The sequence below is a fragment of the Mustela nigripes genome, chromosome 5 (assembly GCF_022355385.1).
Source record: "Mustela nigripes isolate SB6536 chromosome 5, MUSNIG.SB6536, whole genome shotgun sequence".
Taxonomy (NCBI): Eukaryota; Metazoa; Chordata; class Mammalia; order Carnivora; family Mustelidae; genus Mustela; species Mustela nigripes.
In genome coordinates, this window is record NC_081561.1 from 137,368,705 (window position 1) to 137,388,678 (window position 19,974).

The window sequence follows — 19,974 nt, forward strand, 5'->3', positions numbered from 1 at the left end:
AAAAAAAAAAAAAAAAAAAAAACCTAAATCTTTCCATTTGCAGTGACATGGATGGAACTAGAGGGTATTAATACTAAGCGAAATAAGTTAATCAGAGAAAGACAATTAACATATGGCATCTCTGATATGAGGAATTTGAGAGGCAGGGCAGGGGGCCGTGGCAGGTAGGGGTGGAAAAAACAAAACAAGATGGGATTGGGAGGAAGACAAACTATAAGAGACTCTTAATCTCACAAAACAAACTGAGGGTTGCTAGGGGGTAGAGAGGTAGGGAGAGAGTGCTTGGGTTATGGAAATTGGGGAGGGTATATGCTATGGTTAGTGCTGTGAAATGTGTAAGCCTGATGATTCACAGACCTACACCCCTGGGGCAAATAATACTTTATATGTTAATTTTAAAAAGGTCTAAAAATGCAAGACGTTTATACATCTAATAACAGAATTTCAAAATAAATGTAGCAAAAACTGATAAAAAACTGCCAGAAAAAATTAGAAAACTCACCTTACCATGAGACTTTCCTGCCACCAGTGATACATTTGTTACCATTGATGAACCTACATTGACACCTCGTTATCATCCAAAGTCCACATTTCACATGACAGGTAACTCTCAGTATTGTACATTGTATGGGTTTTGAAAAATCAGTAATGTTGTGTATCTACTAGAATAGTAACATACAGAATATTTTCAGTGCCCTAAATATCCTCTCCCTCCCCTCAATCCATCAACCTCTGTGTGTTTTACTGTCTCCATAATTTTTCTTTTTCCAGGATGTGATACAGTTCTAGGCCATTCAAATTGGCTTCTTTCACTTAGAAGATTCATTAAATGTCCTCCATGTTTTTTCATGGGTTTATAACTCATTTCTGTTTAACACCTCATAATATTCCATGGTCTGGATGTGCCAGTTTGTTTATCCATTCCTCTCTTAAGGAAATCTTTGTTCCTTCCAAGTTTTGGCAACTATGCTGCCAAATAACTATAAACATCTATTGTGCAGCTAATAAGTTTTCAGCTCCTTTGGGTAATTATAAGGGAGTGCAATTGAAAGATAGTATGGCAAGGACAGATTTTGTTCTGTAAGAAACCACTGAAATGTCTTTCAAAATAACTGTGCTCTTTTTCAATCCCATCATCAATGTATGGGAGTTCCTGTTGCCCTACATCCCCTCTGGCATACGGTGCTGTCAGTGTTCTAGATTTGGGCCATTCTAATAGGTTGTTCTAATTTGCATTTCACTAACAAGGTGAGATGTTGAGCATCTTTCATATGTGTACTTGTTCTGTATCTTTGGTGAGGTCTCTGTGCAAATATTTTGCCCATTTTTTTAAAGATTTTATTTATTTTTTAGACAGAGAGATCTATCATGAGTAGACAGAGAGGCAGGCAGAGAGAGGTGGGGTGCAGGCTCCCCACTGAGCAGAGAGCCTGAAGCGGGGCTCCATCCCAGGACCCTGAGATCACAACCAAAGCCAAAGGTTTGAGCCACCCAGGCACCTCTGTTTTGCCCATTTTTTAATCATGTTGTTTGTTTTCTTTTTTTGTTGAGTTTTAAGAATTCCTTGTGTATTTTGGATAGCAGTCCTTTATCAGATATGCCTTTGCAAATATTTTTCCAAATCTGTGGCTTATCTTCTCATTCTCTGGCAATGATTATATTTTAATGCAGCACATTTTAACACTAGCTGTGCCTTCCATTCACCAAACCTAACAAGGTACATGTTGAAAAATATTTAAGATAAAAATAAAAAATAGTGTCAGAAATACAAAATAATGAAATACACCAACATGTACTGTCATCCAAGCATTAGCTGTTCTTCATAAATCCACTTAGACTTTAAGGAAATTAACAAAATGAATTCTGTTGATGTTGTTCTTCATGAGTCAGATTTTTCCATATGATTGGAGGTACCTCCAAGATCATGAAGTGAAGAGTAATAGAAAGATAATAAGGATGGAAATGGAATTATATTGTTTGGTATTTTGCTCCCTGTGATCATCACTGTTACAGCATTTAAAAATTACAGAAACTTTTAAGTTTTCCTTTGTGGAAATGGTTGTTTGTTTTACTTATTGGGAGTGATGTGAGGAGTCAGTTTTAAATAACACACCCTTGTTATTCCAACCTACACAGCTGAAGTTGTTAAACTGAAAGAAATGAAGGTTTCCAGTCTTCAGATAAAGTCAAAAATGTCAAAATCTTGCCTGTCGGGTCATATTCCTCACTCTTCACTATTTACTTTTATAAGTTTGGAATTTTCCTTAATAACAAAGTTAATTTTTTTAAATGAATGCTTAAATACATTAAAATTTAGCAATATGGCTTAATCAACTGATGAGCCATTTGGAAAACATCTAATAAAGCCAACTTTTATCAAATTCAATTTGAGGTGAGTCAAAGATTTGAGTATATAAAATAATAAAACTATTAGAAGCAAATTGGGAGAATTTATTTCCTTTTGGAGATTAGAAAGCTTTCCTAAGCAATACACAAAACCCAAATTCCAAAATGATTAGTGAATATGACTACATAAAAAATGGTTTTTTTCTGCACAGAAAAAAAAATACCATAAAAAGTCAAAAGACAAATGATCAACTGGGAAAAATATTTCAACACATACAACAATGAGCTCATTTCCTTCATATATAAAGACCTCTTACAAGTCAGTTATAAAAGACCATTAAATCAATAGAAAAATTGACAAAGAACTTAGAAGCAATTCATAGAAAAGAAACACAAATCGTTTATAACATATGAAATCATGAAGAAATGAAAAACAAAATGTCAATGCTATATAATTTTTCATTTATTGGAAGCAATTCTTAAAATCTATGTCAGTTAGATATTTAATTGAATAAAATCAACATTAAAACAATCTATATAGTGTGCCTCTACCTATTTAAAAACAACCATATATATAAATGTATATGTGTATATATACATGTATATATGTTTAGATATGCATAGAACATTCTAGAAAAACATTATGCAAATGGGTTACCATGGTTTCTTCTATGATGGGAGTCTGGAAGTAAACATAGTCTGGAAGAGTAAACATAACTTTTTATCCTGTGTTCTTTCATAATGTTTAAATTTTTAAATGAATGTCTGCATTACCTTATCAATAAAGAATGACTAGTTAATAAAATAAACTATTTTATTCAACAAATATCTACATCGGCTCTGTGCCAATCACTCTTTTAAGCACAGGGAATACAGATAGTGAGCAACAAACGTGACTCTCTGTCCTCAGAGCGCTAACATGCTCCTGGGGAGAGGATAATAAAAGTTTCTAATGAATTCTGTTCCGTAATTTTGACTGAAACTTCATGAATGTTTCTTCCCTTTTCTTAATTTAAGTAAATATACTTAGTTTCATATAAAGTAGTTGCTATAGTTTCTAACTGACACAGCTGTCATAATCATAATTTGGATGGGCTTTGCTGAGTTAGAAGAAGCAAGACAAGGTTCATCCTACATGCCTCCATATGTATTCATATCATTTAATAATTTTGTTCTCCTTGCAACAAAACATTGCTGATTCTCTGCCTTTGTTTTATGGTTTACCTATTGAGAGAATTAAGAAGCTTCTCCTTCTCTTACCAGTAAATTCATTTTTTAGGATTTAAATCTAATTCAAGTCCTGAAGATTCAGAACAAAAAACAATTCCAGAGTCACTTACTGTTCTCATTTCCATTGCATTCCCATATCTTTTCCCCTAGATATAGAAGAATGGGGCCAACAAAGTGTGAAATTACAGCTGTTATGATTGTTTAACTTGCAAAACAAAAACAAAAACAAAAAAAGCATATTTTGGTTGAAGGGTGGAGTAAGGTAAAAAACAGTATTTCTAAAGTATGGTTAATGAGCCCTAGGCTTGCTCAGTTCTGCCAGGAAGGTGTTCCTTGCCCAATAAATTGGGGAAAGCTGATTATTAAATTCCCCTACAATTATGGGTGCCTGGGTGGTTCAGTGGTTAAGCCTCCAACTCATGGTTTCAGCTCAGGTCATGAACTCACTGGTGGTGGGATTGAGACCCATTTTGAGCTCCTCACTCAGTGAGGAGTCTGCTTGAAAGATTCTCTCCCTCTGCCCCTCCCCCTACTCACTCTTTCTTTCTCTCTCTCTCTTTCTAAAAATGGATAGTAAATCTTTAAAAAAAATACCCACAATTAAAATTTTTCTCTACATTGGAGATTTACAAGGCATGGCAGCATCTTATGAGTGAGTTGGACAGTCAGGTAGTCAAGGCCAGAGTCCCCAACAGGAAGGTATGGAGTCAAGACAGTCAAGTTCAAACAGCACTGACACCCTGTTTTACAGCTTTGACAGACCACATCAACATTCTGCTTTGCAGGCTTTCCAGAAGTGACTTCTGCAAAACGTTCTAAAATAAGACAATTAACCACAAGGTATTCATCCTTATCACAAGTAAGGGGCAATTAAGACAGAAGTCCCCAGATGTCAGCCCAAAAAGACCATCAGCACGTAGACATTAACCAAAGAGGTAGACAGATACGTGACCAGAGCCCTGATTGGCATGACTCAGCACACCCTGATTGCTTAAGATAGTTCCGCAAAAGCACTCATAAAAATCCTAGAACTTGGAAACTCCTGGGGCAACCCTCTCGGGCCTCCCTCCCTCTCTGGGAGCTTTGTGCTATTGCTCAATAAGCCTTCCTCTGCTGCCCACCACTCTTCATCCTGTCCACCTCTTCATTCTTTGAAGCAGCGTGACCAAGAACTACAGGCACTAAAGGCAGAGAATTCTTGAAACAAGCTTATCAGTGGCCCTACACAAAATCCTTCGTGAAGAAGTTTGCCTAACCTGGGAGCCTCTCTTTCTTCCTCTCTTCCCTCTGCCACCAGTTAGCACTGTGACCTCACTGAAGACTCCCATGTTGTCCAGTCTCAGGTTCTTCTGTCTAAAATATGAGTTGATGCCAGATGATATCTGAGGTTCCCATGCCACTTTATTATGCTAGATTCTTGATTTCACCTTAGAAAAATGAAGCAACTTAAGCCTTCAATGCTGTTGAATGATTCAAAACACAGTGAAGTAAATAATAATCTGGTTAGGGAATTCCAAAATATGCTTTATGATTGACTAACATGATACGGAGTGATATTCAGCCTAAAACACTGATTGGCTTATTATAAATACCCAGGAAAAATATTTTGAATCTCTTTTCAAGGCTACTAAGCATAAATCTTAGCAGACTACAAAAAGAAACAATCTTCGATACCAAACTGTGCAAAAAGGTATTGGTTTACGTTCTAATTTTTCTGGGAAATAGGAAAAAGTTTGAAGTTACCTCCTTGTAAAATGACTAAGAATAACATTTTTAACTATTCACACGATTTCCTAGATTGCTCATGCAAAAAAGAAAATGGGGTATTTCTTACCTGAATCTCTACCTATTTGACCGTTAAACAGTCCCACACCAGCTTTTGTTATGGTCCAAAGTCTCCAAAGGCTGAGGAAGCAAATGAAGAAAACTATAGATTTCTTGACAACTCTATGTTAATTAAGAGATCTCTTGACATCAGGGGAACATATAGTCTCAGGTCAAATCAGGACCAGTTTCAGTTTTCAATCCTTGTTTTCCTCTCAGCAAACTCCAGAGCACTTTCTGGCCCCAATCTGGAACTCCATGCTGTTAAAATTTCTTATTAGCTCCTAGCTAACCCGAAACCTCCACCTGCACAACATACCTCTGTTGCAAGGAGCATGCTCTTGTTCCCCGGGCAAGAAGAAAATGAAAAGACTAAGTATGTGTGGGGTGGGAATAACTGAAATCCCATATTGCCTACCAGAATAGAATACTTCCTCATAGGGATAATCTTGCCTGATACAACACAACAATAACCAATAACAACAAAGGCAGAATCCATTTTTTTTTAAGTATGGGATAAAAGAGATCCAATTCACACCACTCTCTCAAAACAAAATAGGATGGGAAACAACCTTCCTTTTAACAGAATACCAACAGTACTTTTAAAAGCATAGCCTCTCCTTCAACTAACCCTTGGCCCAAGAAAGTTCTACTGGTTGCGACTCTAAAACCAGCCCAAGAATTTTCTCTGACATGGCCCCTCACGAGTATGTTCAGACATGGAACCAGAATTCTACATGATGATTACCTCTTCTACGTGATGATTACCTCTTAACTTTTATCACTACACATTGCTTCCAATACTTCCTGGGGCAAAAACAGCCTTGCTTAGTCCTAAAGTTTGACTCAGCATTTTCTAGTCTATTAGCTAAAGATGAACCTTAATAAAGGAATCTTATTTCCATATGGAAATGACACAGTTCCCATCAAGAATATTCTGCTACAATTTCGTTAATTCACATTTAGACAAATGCAACTAAGAAATCAGGGACCATGACATTTTCCTACTACATACCCTGCAAGACATTGGCCTATGGATAACTTTTAGAAGCAAATGCAACTTCTGATGAAAGCCTGTGAATAACAAATACTTACCTGAGAGTCTAAACTTAATAAATCAAGAAACTAAAATTGGTTGTTTGGGATATGTATTTAAAATCTTTCTGGGAAACCTGGGTGGCTCAGTCAGTTAAGCTCTAGCTCTTGATTTTGGCTCAGGTCATGATTTCAGGGTGGTGAGATCTAACCCTGCATGGGGTTCCTCATTCAGTAGAGAGTCTGCTTGAGATTCTCCCTCTCCCTCTGCCCCTACCCCCACCCCACTCTCCCTCTCTCTCTCAAATAAGTAAAGAAATCTTTAAAAGTAAATAAAAATGAAAATTTTCGGATTTAAATATCTTGAAAAAGTTTGAAGAGATTCTCTCCTTCAAAGACTCAAGCATTTTGTAGAGGTTCTGCTTGAATTCCCATCTCTGCTACGCCAATTAAGAGTGTCCTTCTCCACCTCCATCTTATGCAGACCTCCAAATCACAGAGAAACTACCAGATAGAAAGTCATCAAAAATACTTTCTGAGACTAAAAGGAGCTGTCAATGAGGAAGATACAAGAGAGAAAGGGAGCCTGAGTAGGGTTCTCTGTTGTAAGGGTGCATTACAGGATCTGGAAAAGCTGTCAGTAAAGAGATGTGTAATTGGGAAGCCTTCAAAATGCAAATTCTGGATACTCAGCTGACTCTGAAGCAGGCTTCATGGGGACAAGGGGATGGTGGTTAGGGAGACTTGGAAGAAACTTGCTGTAATGGAAAAGCCAGCATTAACTCCTACCTGTGCAAACACAGGTCTGTATTTTATCCAAGGACAGCAAAACTAGATGGGCTTCATTTCCTGATGGTCTTCAGAGTGTTGCTGAAACTAAAGTCATGGGCTACATCCTCACACGGCCAATTCATTTCAATTTTTCCTCTGTCACAGACCATGCCCTCAACCTGGACAACTTGTGCATGCAAAGCCTTGACAAAGAAAGAGTTTAAGAAGAGTAGAAGGATGAAATAAAGTAAATCTACCATCTTCCTACTCAAAGAACAATATCTCACTATCTAGAAAAATATTTTATTTTTTTTAAGATTTTATTTATTTATTACACAGAGAGAGACCACAAGTAGACAGAGAGGCAGGCAAAGAGAGACAGAGGGAAGCAGGCTCACTGCTGAGCAGAGAGTCTGATGCAGGACTCGATCTCAGCACCCTGAGATCACGGCCTGAGCCGGAGGCAGCAGCTTAACTCACTGAGCCACCCAGGCACCCAAAAGACATTTTAAATGAGAAGAGTTGAAAAACCCTTAAAAAATAAATGATGTAGCCCTTCTATTCAGCCGTTAATATTTAGGGGATCTGGATCAGGATTTATCAGCTCAAGGCTCCACATGCAGGCCAGCTGGTTTGGCAATCTGACTTAGTGCTGACTTGGAAGAATCTGAATGGCTAATTCTCACATTGGTGTTACTAACTCATAACAACTTAAAGACCTTTCTCTTCCAAGAATGGGTTCATGTTAACCCAGATTTCACAGTGAAGAACATCTAGGACTCAGGAAATCTAGGCAGTGAACCGAGCCTCACTTCCAAAAGGCTGTACACATTTGGGAAATCACAGAATCTATTTGGGCCTCAGTTCCCTACCCATAAGGTGGCAGTGTTAGAGTAAACAGAGTCTAAATTCCCTCCTAGCTAAAGTGTGTTTGGCGTCTGATTCCATGCAGTAAGCATTAACATCAAGCTTATGAGACAAATGAGTAGGGGCCTCCCAACCCAGACAAGTGTAAGGCTGAGAACACATGCTTGATGGGATAGCCCCAGCTAGGAGACAGTGAGGGGCAGAAGATGATTAGGCTTGAACTCAGACTTCACCTTGATGTTAAATCAGTAGAGACAACTTATTGATAAAAGCTACGCAATAGAATTCTCCAAAGGGAAAAAACCTCCTGTAAGAGACAGCCAACTGGAGTTCAAGACTCAGCTCAGTCATTCACTAACAGTATGGCTTAGACACAACACTGAACCATTCTGAGCCTAAGTTTCCTCAATGGATGTGTTACTGTCTGCCCCACGTACAGACAGTACAAAGTCTTTGTATCAATATAAGAAAATAAACACACACACTCAGTAGATTGTGAAGCAGTCACAGCTCAGAGCTTCCATGTGAACAAGCATTTAGGATTTAGTAGGAGGTCTCCCTATGATAGAATAGAACAAAAACAAAAGCAAACACAAAATTTAGATAACTATTTTTGAGAAAGCAGCTTCCTACTTGCCTAATCCTAAAATACAGATCCCGAAATATCAATATGTGACATTTCTCTAGGCTCTTCAAGAGAATAGAGCAGATTTTCAATGGAAATATCTGCATAATAAAAAGACAGCTAAATGGCATATAAAACATTCAAGTAAGCCAAAGAATCACAGAATTTCTCCTTTGCACCAGGAGACTCAGCACAAGCTGAAGAGCCAAGCAAGGGGTAGAGCTCAACAGAGAAATTAGTCCAAGGTACCTAAATAATCATGAAAAGAAAGTACAGAAACTGGGCAAGAGGAAGAAAAGATACTTGGCCACAACCAAGTTTACCTGGGGACTACTGATTGGGGAGAACAGGCATGGAAAGAGAGGAAAGTTTTTCTTACTTGGGGGACCAGTTGGCCAGGAAGAGAAGTATCAGACACCAAACCTAACTTGACCCAGGGACAGGCACAAGCACACAATATCAACGCATAATACAGTATGACTGGAGAAACATGCTATTAACCCCTAAATGAGGGAAGACGAGAACCTAATGGCTTTTATTTATTTATTTATTTATTTATTTATTTATTTTTTAAAGATTTATTTATTTATTTATTTGACAGAGAGAGATCACAAGTAGGCAGAGAGGCAGGCAGAGAGAGAGAGAGGAGGAAGCAGGCTCCCTGCTGAGCAGAGAGCCTGATGCAGGGCTCGATCCTAGGACCCTGGGATCATGACCTGAGCCGAAGGCAGAGGCTTATTAACCCACTGAGCCACCCAGGCGCCCCCCTAATGGCTTTTAAAGAAAAAAAAAAAAAAAACTATACCTCACCAAGTTCATTTTTTTTTTTTTAACAACTCTTCATGAATTCTCAGAAAAGTCTAAGGAGAATATCCAGAGAATGCTGGGTAATAATTCGGTTTGAAGCATGACCATCAATGTCAGCGTGTATCCACAACCCTGCTAGCAAGAGGAAACTGAACGGGAAACCAGTTAGATCAAAACTGGAAAGATGGGTTTTCCAATCATTCTGTGAAACAACAGTTGTACAAGAATTGAGGTCAGGGAACTTCCCAAGAGAGAAACTCTACAGACAGCAAGACAGAGAACCAAAATGTAAATCAGATCAGAGGCTATGATTGACAGAGAGACTTAGGGAGAAATCAGAGAAAGAAAGAGAGAGGATAGGGCATTAAGGTAGAAGTGGTAGAAAATCCTGAGTCCTGAGCCCTACAGAAGTGAGAATTGGACTATGTTACCAATCCTGAAAGACGATGAATCCAGGAGGATGAGTACAGAGAAGCGCCCCAAACTTGACCCAAGTGGAGAGAGCAATGGTTAAGAAACATGAGCCCATGAGGTATAAACAGAGATACTTAATGCCCAACCACATCCAGGATTGAGAGGGGAAGCTCTTGCTAATTTGCTCCCAACGTAAAGCACACAGGAGTAAGTATTTAATGCAAAATAGAAATGACCATATCCCATGTCTAGAATCCTGCTGTTAGGAAGAATACCAAAACTTGAAAGCAAAGTCGCCTCAGAGGGAATCCCCAAGGCCTACTTGCTCTGCTCACTTACTCAGCTTTGATAAATGTTCTGGTGTCTCTTTCCTCATACTAGCTTGCTGGCTTCCCGGCTCAGAATAGTTTGCGGTCTGGCGTTCCTCTCAAGGCAACGATTTGTACATAACTGTGGAATGTTTCCGAGTGTTCACAAAATAAAACTAAATGGTGCTCTTGTGCCTAGCTCAAACCTTGCTTGACAATTCCCTCTCAAGTCCCCATTACCTACGCAAAAGCAGCTCTACTTGATTAATCAAGCTGAAAATCCGGCTGCAGAAAACCTTGGTAGCTTGCATTCCAGCATGAAATCTAGTTCTAGCTGGAAAACTTGGGCCACATTTGACCAAGAGAGTTCAAGTTCAGATCCTTCTCTTTGACAGCTGGCTGTACCTAAATCTAACCAAGAAAAGATAGTTAATTCATATAAGGGAACTTAAAATGTAATCTTGTTCGTTCTCTGCAATGAAACACCTGGAAAATATTAGTTATTTGATATGCATGTGGTGAATGTTGAATATTCAAAAAGGGTCTCCTATCACATTACATGATTAACATTCATACTCACTAGTGAGACCAATTATGTGCCTTCTCTTTTTTGTGAAAATGGCAAGAGAGTTTGGGGTTTATGGTCCACAAAGAACCAGAAAACAAGGCTTTTAGCAAAACTTGCTTCAAGTGTTCAACAGGTAGAAAAAACAAGGTTGTTATAACTGACCTGCACTTTAAGTGAATTAGTAAAATGTTCTTGTTGCAACCATTAATTTGCTAAAAGAACAGAATTTTCAAAAATGTTCAAGAGGGGCACCTGGGTGGCTCAGTGGGTTAAAATCTCTGCCTTCGGCCGGCTCTGATCCTGGGATTGAGCCCGCATCTGGTTCTCTGCTCATCAGAGAGCCTGCTTCCTCCTCTCTCTTCCTGCCTCTCTGCCTACATGTGGTCTCTGTCTATCAAATAAATAAATAAAATATTTTTTTTTAAAGTTCAAGAAATTAATTTACTATATATGGTCATCAGACTATAAAAATTATTGCAAACTTCCCCAATACTATGCTATGCTCTGAGGTATCCCAACAGAATAATCATAAACAAGTGGCCTAAAAAGTATGGTTTTCATGGTGATAGTTCAATTTTTGGAAAGATTAAAGTTTCCTTCTTAAAACATGACTTAGTATAAGTTCAGCCAAGTGAGTTGTGACGTGCGACACTGAGCTACATTCTATAGGAATGAACAATGTTAAATTGAGTTTCCCAGGAAATATTTTTAATCAACTTCATTGCTCTCCTTTCTGAGATGTCTGTATTTTCCTATTTTAAACCAAGGTTCAGTATCAATACATACGTTTGCCCATAAATGGTTAAATGTTCTATTTCTTTCTGACATTAGAGCTCAGAGCATAAGACTCCTAAGAAAGAATTTTCCTTCACTATAAGGGAAAAAAAGAACTGCCCTGCTCAAATTTAAAATAGAATTTCACAAATTTCTGTCATGCATTTTGAAAGAGATTATATAAACTGAGTAACAAGTCTAAATAAAATTGAATATAGGCCAATTAAAAGGGGAAGCAGAACAAACAAACAAAAAAACTTGGGGCACCTGGGAGGCACAGTCAGTTAAGCCTCCAACTCTTGGTTTCAACTCAGGTGATGATCTCAGGGTTATGAGATCGAACCCCCCCATCAGGCTCTGGGTTCTGTGCAGAGTCTGATGGAGATTCTCTCTCCCTCTCCCTCTACCCCTCCCTGGCCACACATGCTTGCTCATTCTCTCTCTCCCAAATAAATAAAACCTTTAAAAAAAAAAAAGAGGAATCAAAAATATATTTTTAATTTTGTGTAGATTAAATGACTAGCTCATACAATGATGTTTTCCTGCTAGAAGAATGTTGCTCTGCTAGAGGTAATTATGGTAATAAGAATTAGGGTAATTTAAACTCTATTGAAAAGGGGATTTAAGAGATTCTTATGTTGCAGAGAAACCCAAGAATATGCTTGAAATCCTTGCCAACAAGGATTTATGACAATAAAAATAAGTAGGCAGGTACCAAATTAATTTTATGTATCAAAGGTCTCAATAATTATAGATCAAACCATTTTAGATTGATTAATGATCTGATGGCATATTAATTGGGGAGTTTCCATTTGCTATATGCTTTAAGTTTTAGATTTCATATTTGGACCAAAGTACCATCACACTGCATTATTTTCCAAGTCAGAATACTTAAATTTTTCCTCTAACATACAACTTGAGGAAATAAATATCCTCCCAAGTAGACACAAATGTTCCCTATCTAGCAAATGACCACATTGGTACAATAATCTGGAATCTCTAGCTAGATTCAATTTATGAAAAGATGCCCTTTTATAGATTTTACAATAGCCTGATTTTCATTTTGTAAATGTGTTTCATTGTGTACTGTCTTTATTCATTCCCATCCAAAGAGGAAGTGACTCTACTGTTTGAGGCCCAATGCCACAGGTTAAAGTCAGAGAAGTGAGTCATGCTGGATTTGGTCCCTAGAAGTGCTTGCCAACAATGCGGATGAGTTTATCACTAGCACTGAAAATGACTTTTGTTCTTTACCCTTGTATGTTTCCTAGGGCTGTCGTAGCAAAATAATACATACAAATACTACAGAATATAAGCTGAGTGGCTCAAAACAACAGGAATTTATGCTGTCACAGTTCTGGAGATTAAAAGTCGGAAATCAAGATGTTGACAGGGCCATGCTCCCTCTGAAACCCTCAGGAAGAATCCTTCCTTGCCCTTTCCTAAACTTCTGGTGCCAGGTGGCAGTTCCTTGGCAATCATTGGTTTGAAGCGATGACACACCAATGTCGGTCTTTATTGTCCTGAGCTGTCTGTGTGTCTCTACAGGGCTGCCTTCCTATAAGGACATCAGTCATACTGGATTAGGGGCCCCATCCATTAGGAGCTCACCTTAATCCAATTCAACTAATGGCATCCACAACTACTTTATTTTCAAGTAAAGTCACATTCTGAAGTACTGGAGCTTGGGGCTTAGCATGTCTTTAGGGGAGAAGGTGGCACAATTCAGCCCATAACATCCCCTACTATCTTTAATCCTCTTCTGTCAGTAAAACTCTTGTATGCCAAAGGAGTCTCTACATGGTAAGAAACTGGAACAGGAGTGAAGAAAGAAGACCCTGTTGGTTTATAACGTTTTTACTTTCCTTCACACCAGAAAACATACTGGTTAGACATTTTTTTTTTTTTTTTTAGAAGAGAAGACTTATGTGTAAAGAAGTTAAATGCCTTTCTTGGTAGCACCCAACTGTTATATGTCACGGGCAGCCCAGGTCTCCTAACCTCTGGAACTATGCTGTTCCCATGGATACACAGAGCCTAATATAAAACACCATCAATATGGGTCCATCAACACTAAAAATGAAAACTGGATGTTTTCAGATTATATAGAAGTTATATAAAGGGGCCACAAGGAGAGCGCTTGCAGTGATGAAACTGTCGTTTGCCTTGATGGGGGTTTCGGACTACCCAGGGATGGTCCAGAGAGCCATGAATGCTACTGTCCCCCGGGCCTCTTTCTTCCCCGCTGGTTGAGTGGCAGTCCCTACATACTAGCACCAGACTGCCTAGAAAGTAGTCTACCCATACCTGCCTTCCTGTGGGGCATGGGAAGTTCCCTGAAGAAGAAAGAAGTCGCCCTTTCCACTACCTTCTCGGTCAGGAAATGGAAAGGAATTTCACTTAAAGAGATTTCAAAGTAGGGCGCCTGGGTGGCTCAGTGGGTTAAGCCGCTGCCTTCGGCTCAGGTCATGATCTCAGGGTCCTGGGATAGAGTCCCGCATCGGGCTCTCTGCTCAGCAGGGAGCCTGCTTCCCTCTCTCTCTCTGCCTGCCTCTCTGACTACTTGTGATTTCTCTCTGTCAAATAAATAAATAAAATCTTTAAAAAAAAAAAAAAAAAAGAGATTTCAAAGTAGACCATGCCTCTACTCAAACCCAGCTTCTGCCCCAAATTTTGGCTTCCGACGGCTGGCTGATGTAAGAAAATCTCTAATGTGAATGAAAATAGCCTAGGGCCCTGTGACACAGTGGTCAAGCCACAGGGAAGACACTCCAAGATCTGGGTTTGAAACCTGTCTTTGCCTCTGCCTCTGCCTTTGCCTCACATGGGAGTGAGACAGGGTACTTTTCTTCTCTAGGCTTTGGGCTCATGGAGAGGACAACTCCTGTTTCCCAGGATTGTTTTAAGAAGTGACTGAAATTTTTCATGTACTAGTAAAAGTGCTGCTTATGGTTCCTGGAACACAGCAGGTGTTCAGTAATATCGCCAGTCCTTATTCCGTGCCCCTCACATGCAGTATCCCGAAAATGCTACGGACTCTCTATTCAAAAGGCTACTGTGCTATTTCTAGTGCAAGTTATATTCCATGCTGGGATGTTTGGGCAGGAGGTTTCTTGTCTATTAGATTAATTCTTTTGCTTCTAATCTTAACTCGCTCTCACTAATATATTCAGACATTTTTGAAAGGGCTTACCCACAGTCTAGTAATTTGGAGGTGAGCTTAAACTGGCTAAATTTTGCTTTTTCCCTACTTCTATTTCAATGGCTATTTGGTTTGGGAGGCCTGTCCTTTGGTCACATTTGTTCCTCAGTTTTTTCTATGGCAAATATCTCTCACCTGATCATTTTTGAGACCAAGGAGAATTGCTCAACACCTAGGAGCCTGAGTGTCTGATTCCAGGCTAGAGTCTGATCAGAGACTCCTCCAGGGTAACAGGCTGTCACTGGCTCTGTGAGATGAGATGGCCAGGATCCTAACAACAAGAATTATCTCTTGACTTCACAAAAACGTTTTTCCAATCTCTCCCTGTGCATGCCAAGATGATAAAGATAAGTCAACATGCCCTAAAGCAGTAATTACTCTTATGCTGGCAAGTCTAAGTGTAAATTAGAACTATTAACTATGGAACTATGGTATGGAATTGACTGTTGAACTTGCTAGAAAGCCATTCAATACATGTTTAGAGGGCGCCTGGGTGGCTCAGTGGGTTAAGCCGCTGCCTTCGGCTCAGGTCATGATCTCAGAGTCCTGGGATCGAGTCCCGCATCGGGCTCTCTGCTCAGCGGAGAGCCTGCTTCTCTCTCTCTCTCTCTGCCTGCCTCTCCATCTACTTGTGATTTCTCTCTGTCAAATAAATAAATAAAATCTTTAAAAAAAAAATAAAAAAAAAAAATAAAAAAAAATACATGTTTAGAGACTGTTATAAATCATGCAGAGAAAATAACCCATTTTTAAAAATGTGATTCTAGCCACTAATGAGACCAGTCAGGCCCCCATGGGATCTTATTTGTTTATTTTCATGTTAGAGCGACCACATGACTCCATACCGGTCTTAATCTCAGAAGGAATCTCCATACAACATTAAATAACATCAACTGTGTCATGACTTAGATTTTAATGAACCACAAACATTAGCACGCTACAGCTAAAAAGCTGTTTTTGTTTTATTTTTGGTGAAAGATTAAAAGAGGGTTAAATTTTTGTTCATTTATTTTAAATCAACATTTATTTTGCTGTATTCAGATTTTTAAGGTAGCCCAGATATACTCAACTAATGGAAAACTTGGGGAAAAAAATAGAAAAGTACAAAGACAACTTTAACTAACAGCTATAAAACCACTAATCATACAGTAACATTTTAGCATATTTACCTCAATCTTGCTTCTCTACATTTTTATATAGTTGAAACAGGTGTGCTTTTACTGTTTTTTACTTAGCATTAGTAAATGACAATATTTCCATAAACATCTGTGGATTGATGGTATTCCTTTATATAGATCTACTGTCATGTGCTTAACCATCCTGATAACTAAGCTCATAACATTTGTTATTAATACATAATTTTTTTAAAAAATCATGCTTATTTATGAAATTTAGAAAATACTGAAAAGCATAAAGAAGAAAATATAAATTGGTGACTAAATTTTTAAAGTGGCTGTGATGATTTGAAAGGTGAAGAAAATATATTGACAAACACCATTTAGTGACGACCCATAAAGGAGCAGACCGTGGGCAGTCGGATATGTGACCTTCACGCACAACCCCAAAAGCCCAGTATTATAATTACCATATTACAGGTCCAGAGCTCATAGAGTTTGAAAAGATGGGTCCGACTCCACGTTTGTGTTTTCTCCTAGCCAGGAGAAATATTATATCGCTTTCCCAGAATCATCTCCACTCTACCGCCATGTCTACCACCACCATCACCACCATCACCGCCACCGCCGCCACCATACCCCCCAGAACCTCCACCATCACCTCCACCACCTCCACCACCAGCTTCAACTTTATTCCACCACGTCCATCATGACCAGACTGCCACCCTTAGGGCTTTTACTTCCATTACCACTTCTTTCCAGCTCATGTCTATGTACCCTTTCTTCTCTTCTCCCCTTTATATTCACCTCTTCTCTTCTTTCACTTCGACTTCCAACAAGCATTTCCTTAAGTGTCAGAGTAACAGAGAGAAAGCAAAGGCTATCTTACCACGCTCACTTTAGGAACAATCCCCATCACTTATCCATTTGATAAAAACCGACAGAGAGCATACGATGTGACAGACACTATTTTGTTTTGTTTTGTTTTTTTTTTTTAAAGATTTTATTTATTTATCTGACAGAGAGAGATCACAAGTAGGCAGAGAGGCAGGCAGAGAGAGAGAGAGGAGGAAGCAGACTCCCCGCCGAGCAGAGAGCCTGACGCGGGACTCGATCCCAGGACCCTGAGATCATGACCTGAGCCGAAGGCAGCGGCTTAACCCGCTGAGCCACCCAGGCGCCCGACAGACACTATTTTGAACGCTCAGTGTATAGGAACCCCCCGCCCTTTTGTGAATTTTTTTCAACATGGAGAGCTTGTTGTTTAGGATTTTCTTCATTTTCACATCTGTTTGCATGTGAAACACACTTGCAAATTGTCAGCCTGTGTTGACGTTACCAGTTCCTATAGCCTAGCCTCCATGCTGGATGGAAAGCAGAAGTGAGCTGTTCAAGGAAACCTGCGTCAAAAGGAAAGTCTCAGGCAATCGTCATGAAGTAATTTCTTATCTCTTATTGCCACAGAAAAGTACCACAGGAAAGAACTTCCTATTTCCAGACTTAGCTGATGTGCATTTGCTTAATACAGCTTCCTGCAACAGTTTACACACACACCCTCCCCAGAAAAGACACTGGATATACAAGGAAAAGAAAGGAAGAGAATTAGAACAGCGATTAAAGAATGAGTCCCTCGACAAATACATACACTGAAGTCCCTTTCCTCCTCACTTGCATGAAAGAAACCCGTATTCTTTCTGTTCCTATTTTCTATGTAAAATAATTAGTGGTAGAGGAATCAGACTCTATATGTGACTGTGCACTGCCTAGGGCAGTAGGTAGGAACACATGGGCCCTGAAGAAAAGAAAATCCACTGCTACAGTCAAAGATGCCTTGGCGGGTCGTAACTCTGACTCCTACAACTACATTTCTTTCCCATGCACACGAAGAAACCCAGATGCTTCATATGCATTTGGTAAAAACCTCAGGACCAACATTACCTAACCTCTCATTTATGTACAGGTGTGATTTCAAGTCTGTGACTTTTCCCTAAGAGTAAAATCCCCTCCAGTTGCCTGCCTTCCACAAAGAGCACAGCTTCTCCAAAGAGGGTGGCCACAGAGTGTTTCCAGGCATATTCCTCAGGACCCAAACAAGTGTTAAACTGAGCTTTTCTAAATCAAACCCATGGTCTGCAGTCCAAGTGTCTGTCAATACAACATCGGTTCAGGAAGGGGAAAAGCAGAATGAGTACACAACCATTCTCCCAGGATATTAAAGAATAATTTTAACACTGGACTTCCCAGAAGCAGGTTCATGAAGAACTGAGCCAACATTGTATCATCTCCCAAGAGTCACATTTTAAAACTCATCACTATTCTGAAAGAGAGAGTGCTAGGGTATCCGTTGCTTTGCCACCTTGATAAGCCAAGCAACGACATCTGATACCTCAGCCAAGGAGTGATTTTACTTACATGCAAGAAAAAGAGAGTAAATCCAAGAGCTGGCTGGTTATCCCTGAGTGCAGAGAACTCATAATCCAGTGAAGCAAAGGCTAGGATTCCACCCAATGCAGCCTCAGCTCTGGAGGCTCCGTCTACACAGGACCACAATCAGAAGCTGAGCAGAGACTCAGGCTCTTTTGAAAGAAGAGGAAGTGTCATCTCTACTTCCTCAATTTTCTTGTTCTTCCCTCTTATCGTTATTGATCCCTTCCTCGATTCCCAAATCCAAGGCACTGAGCACACAAAGCGCGCGCGTCCCAGCTCTCATTCCTGGTTAAAGTCCTATATGTGGCCCTTCAGGCCTGACTATGGGTGCTTACAAAGGCTTCCCTCGGCCTGGCCTCGTGGGGAAAGCTGCCCTCCCCATACCGGACTCCATGACAGCAAGTGCACAGAAGTCTCTGAGGGGAGTTGCAGTGAAGGTCTTGGGGGTCCCCTGGACCATCATGCTCTTTTCATATTTACATTCTCAGCCCCAGATGTCTGATGTGGGAAACAAGACAAAAGAAAAATCTAATTTCTTACCACCTACAGCCCACTGACAAATCCGTGACACAGGCAGAGTGATGTCTTTCTAGGAACTCAACTGCCTCCGCCTTAATACTTTGCTAGGAGCAAAAGGCAATCTTAGCCCAACCCCCAGGATCCTGTAGGTCTACACTAAAGTGTAAAAATTATTTGGAAACTTCCTTTATCTCTAAACCCACCAAGATAAATGTTGGCAATCATCCCCCAAACATATGACGCACCAATATACATCTGAAGGGTCTCATGACTAAGGTTTTATTTGACCTTTTCTCAACAATAGCTACCTTTTCTAAATGACCTTTTCTCAACAATAGCTACCTTCCAAGGTCCTGGAAAGCTTGCTTCCTAAATTCCTGAGAGACTTGCTATCCCAAATCCCCTTTTAACTTAAAAGTATATAATGGGCCACTTCTCATGACCTCAGGGCAGCTCTTCTGCCCACAGGTCCTGTCCCCATGATTTAGTAAAACCATCTTTTTGCACCGAAGATGTCTTAAGAATTCTTTCAAAGCCATCAGCTTTGAACCCTAACATATTTCCCACATCAGTCTGCATTATCTGAGACCTTGGGACAAGGTCCTCTTCAGATGATTTTATTGAGGCCTCTTTGAAAATACCTTTCCTACTACTCAGCACTTCCTAGCCACCTCCCCCCTCTACACCCGCACACCTGCTAGGGTCCATAACACTACTGGAGCCTTTTGTTCAGGACTTCCTCAACACTGAGACTACCTCCACTTGACTCCACCAGTGTGCCATTCCCCAGTGGCAAATGGAATGGTTGTGGGGCAGGGGGTGAGGGTAGTTGGTGCTTCCTTCAGCTTTAGACTCTTGCTTATGCCCTCACAGTAATTGATAAAAGCCTTAAGTCTCTCAGTTGTGGCTGGTTCTTTTATTCAGTCTCTCATCAATTCTAACCTGCCCAGCTCTGTTGAGCTCCTGACAGGAACAGCGTTAGCAAGACAGAAGTCACAATTTTTGTAACCTAGTCTCAGAAGTAATAGACCATCCCTTTTGCCACATTGGGTTTATGAGAAGAGGAGAGGGTCACACAGGGTGCACTCCCAGGGCAAGGATCACAGGGGGGCATCTTGAAGGTTTAGATACAGTATGTAAAA

At 39.8% G+C, this 19,974-nt stretch overlaps 1 protein-coding gene across 4 annotated transcripts in view; it reads right to left on the reverse strand.

Moving 5' to 3' along the window:
* Positions 1-18,313, reverse strand: part of IPCEF1 (interaction protein for cytohesin exchange factors 1) — a 194,529-nt gene extending 176,216 nt beyond the window's left edge. For 3 of the 4 annotated variants that reach the window (XM_059401310.1, XM_059401313.1, XM_059401306.1), the window contains exon 1: positions 10,259-10,360. The gene's annotated coding sequence lies outside the window, so the exon portion shown is untranslated. Of the gene's footprint in view, positions 1-10,258; positions 10,361-18,298 lie in introns of those variants that run through there. The other variant, XM_059401308.1, reaches the window with a different exon arrangement.
* Between the last annotated feature and the right edge of the window lie 1,661 nt (positions 18,314-19,974).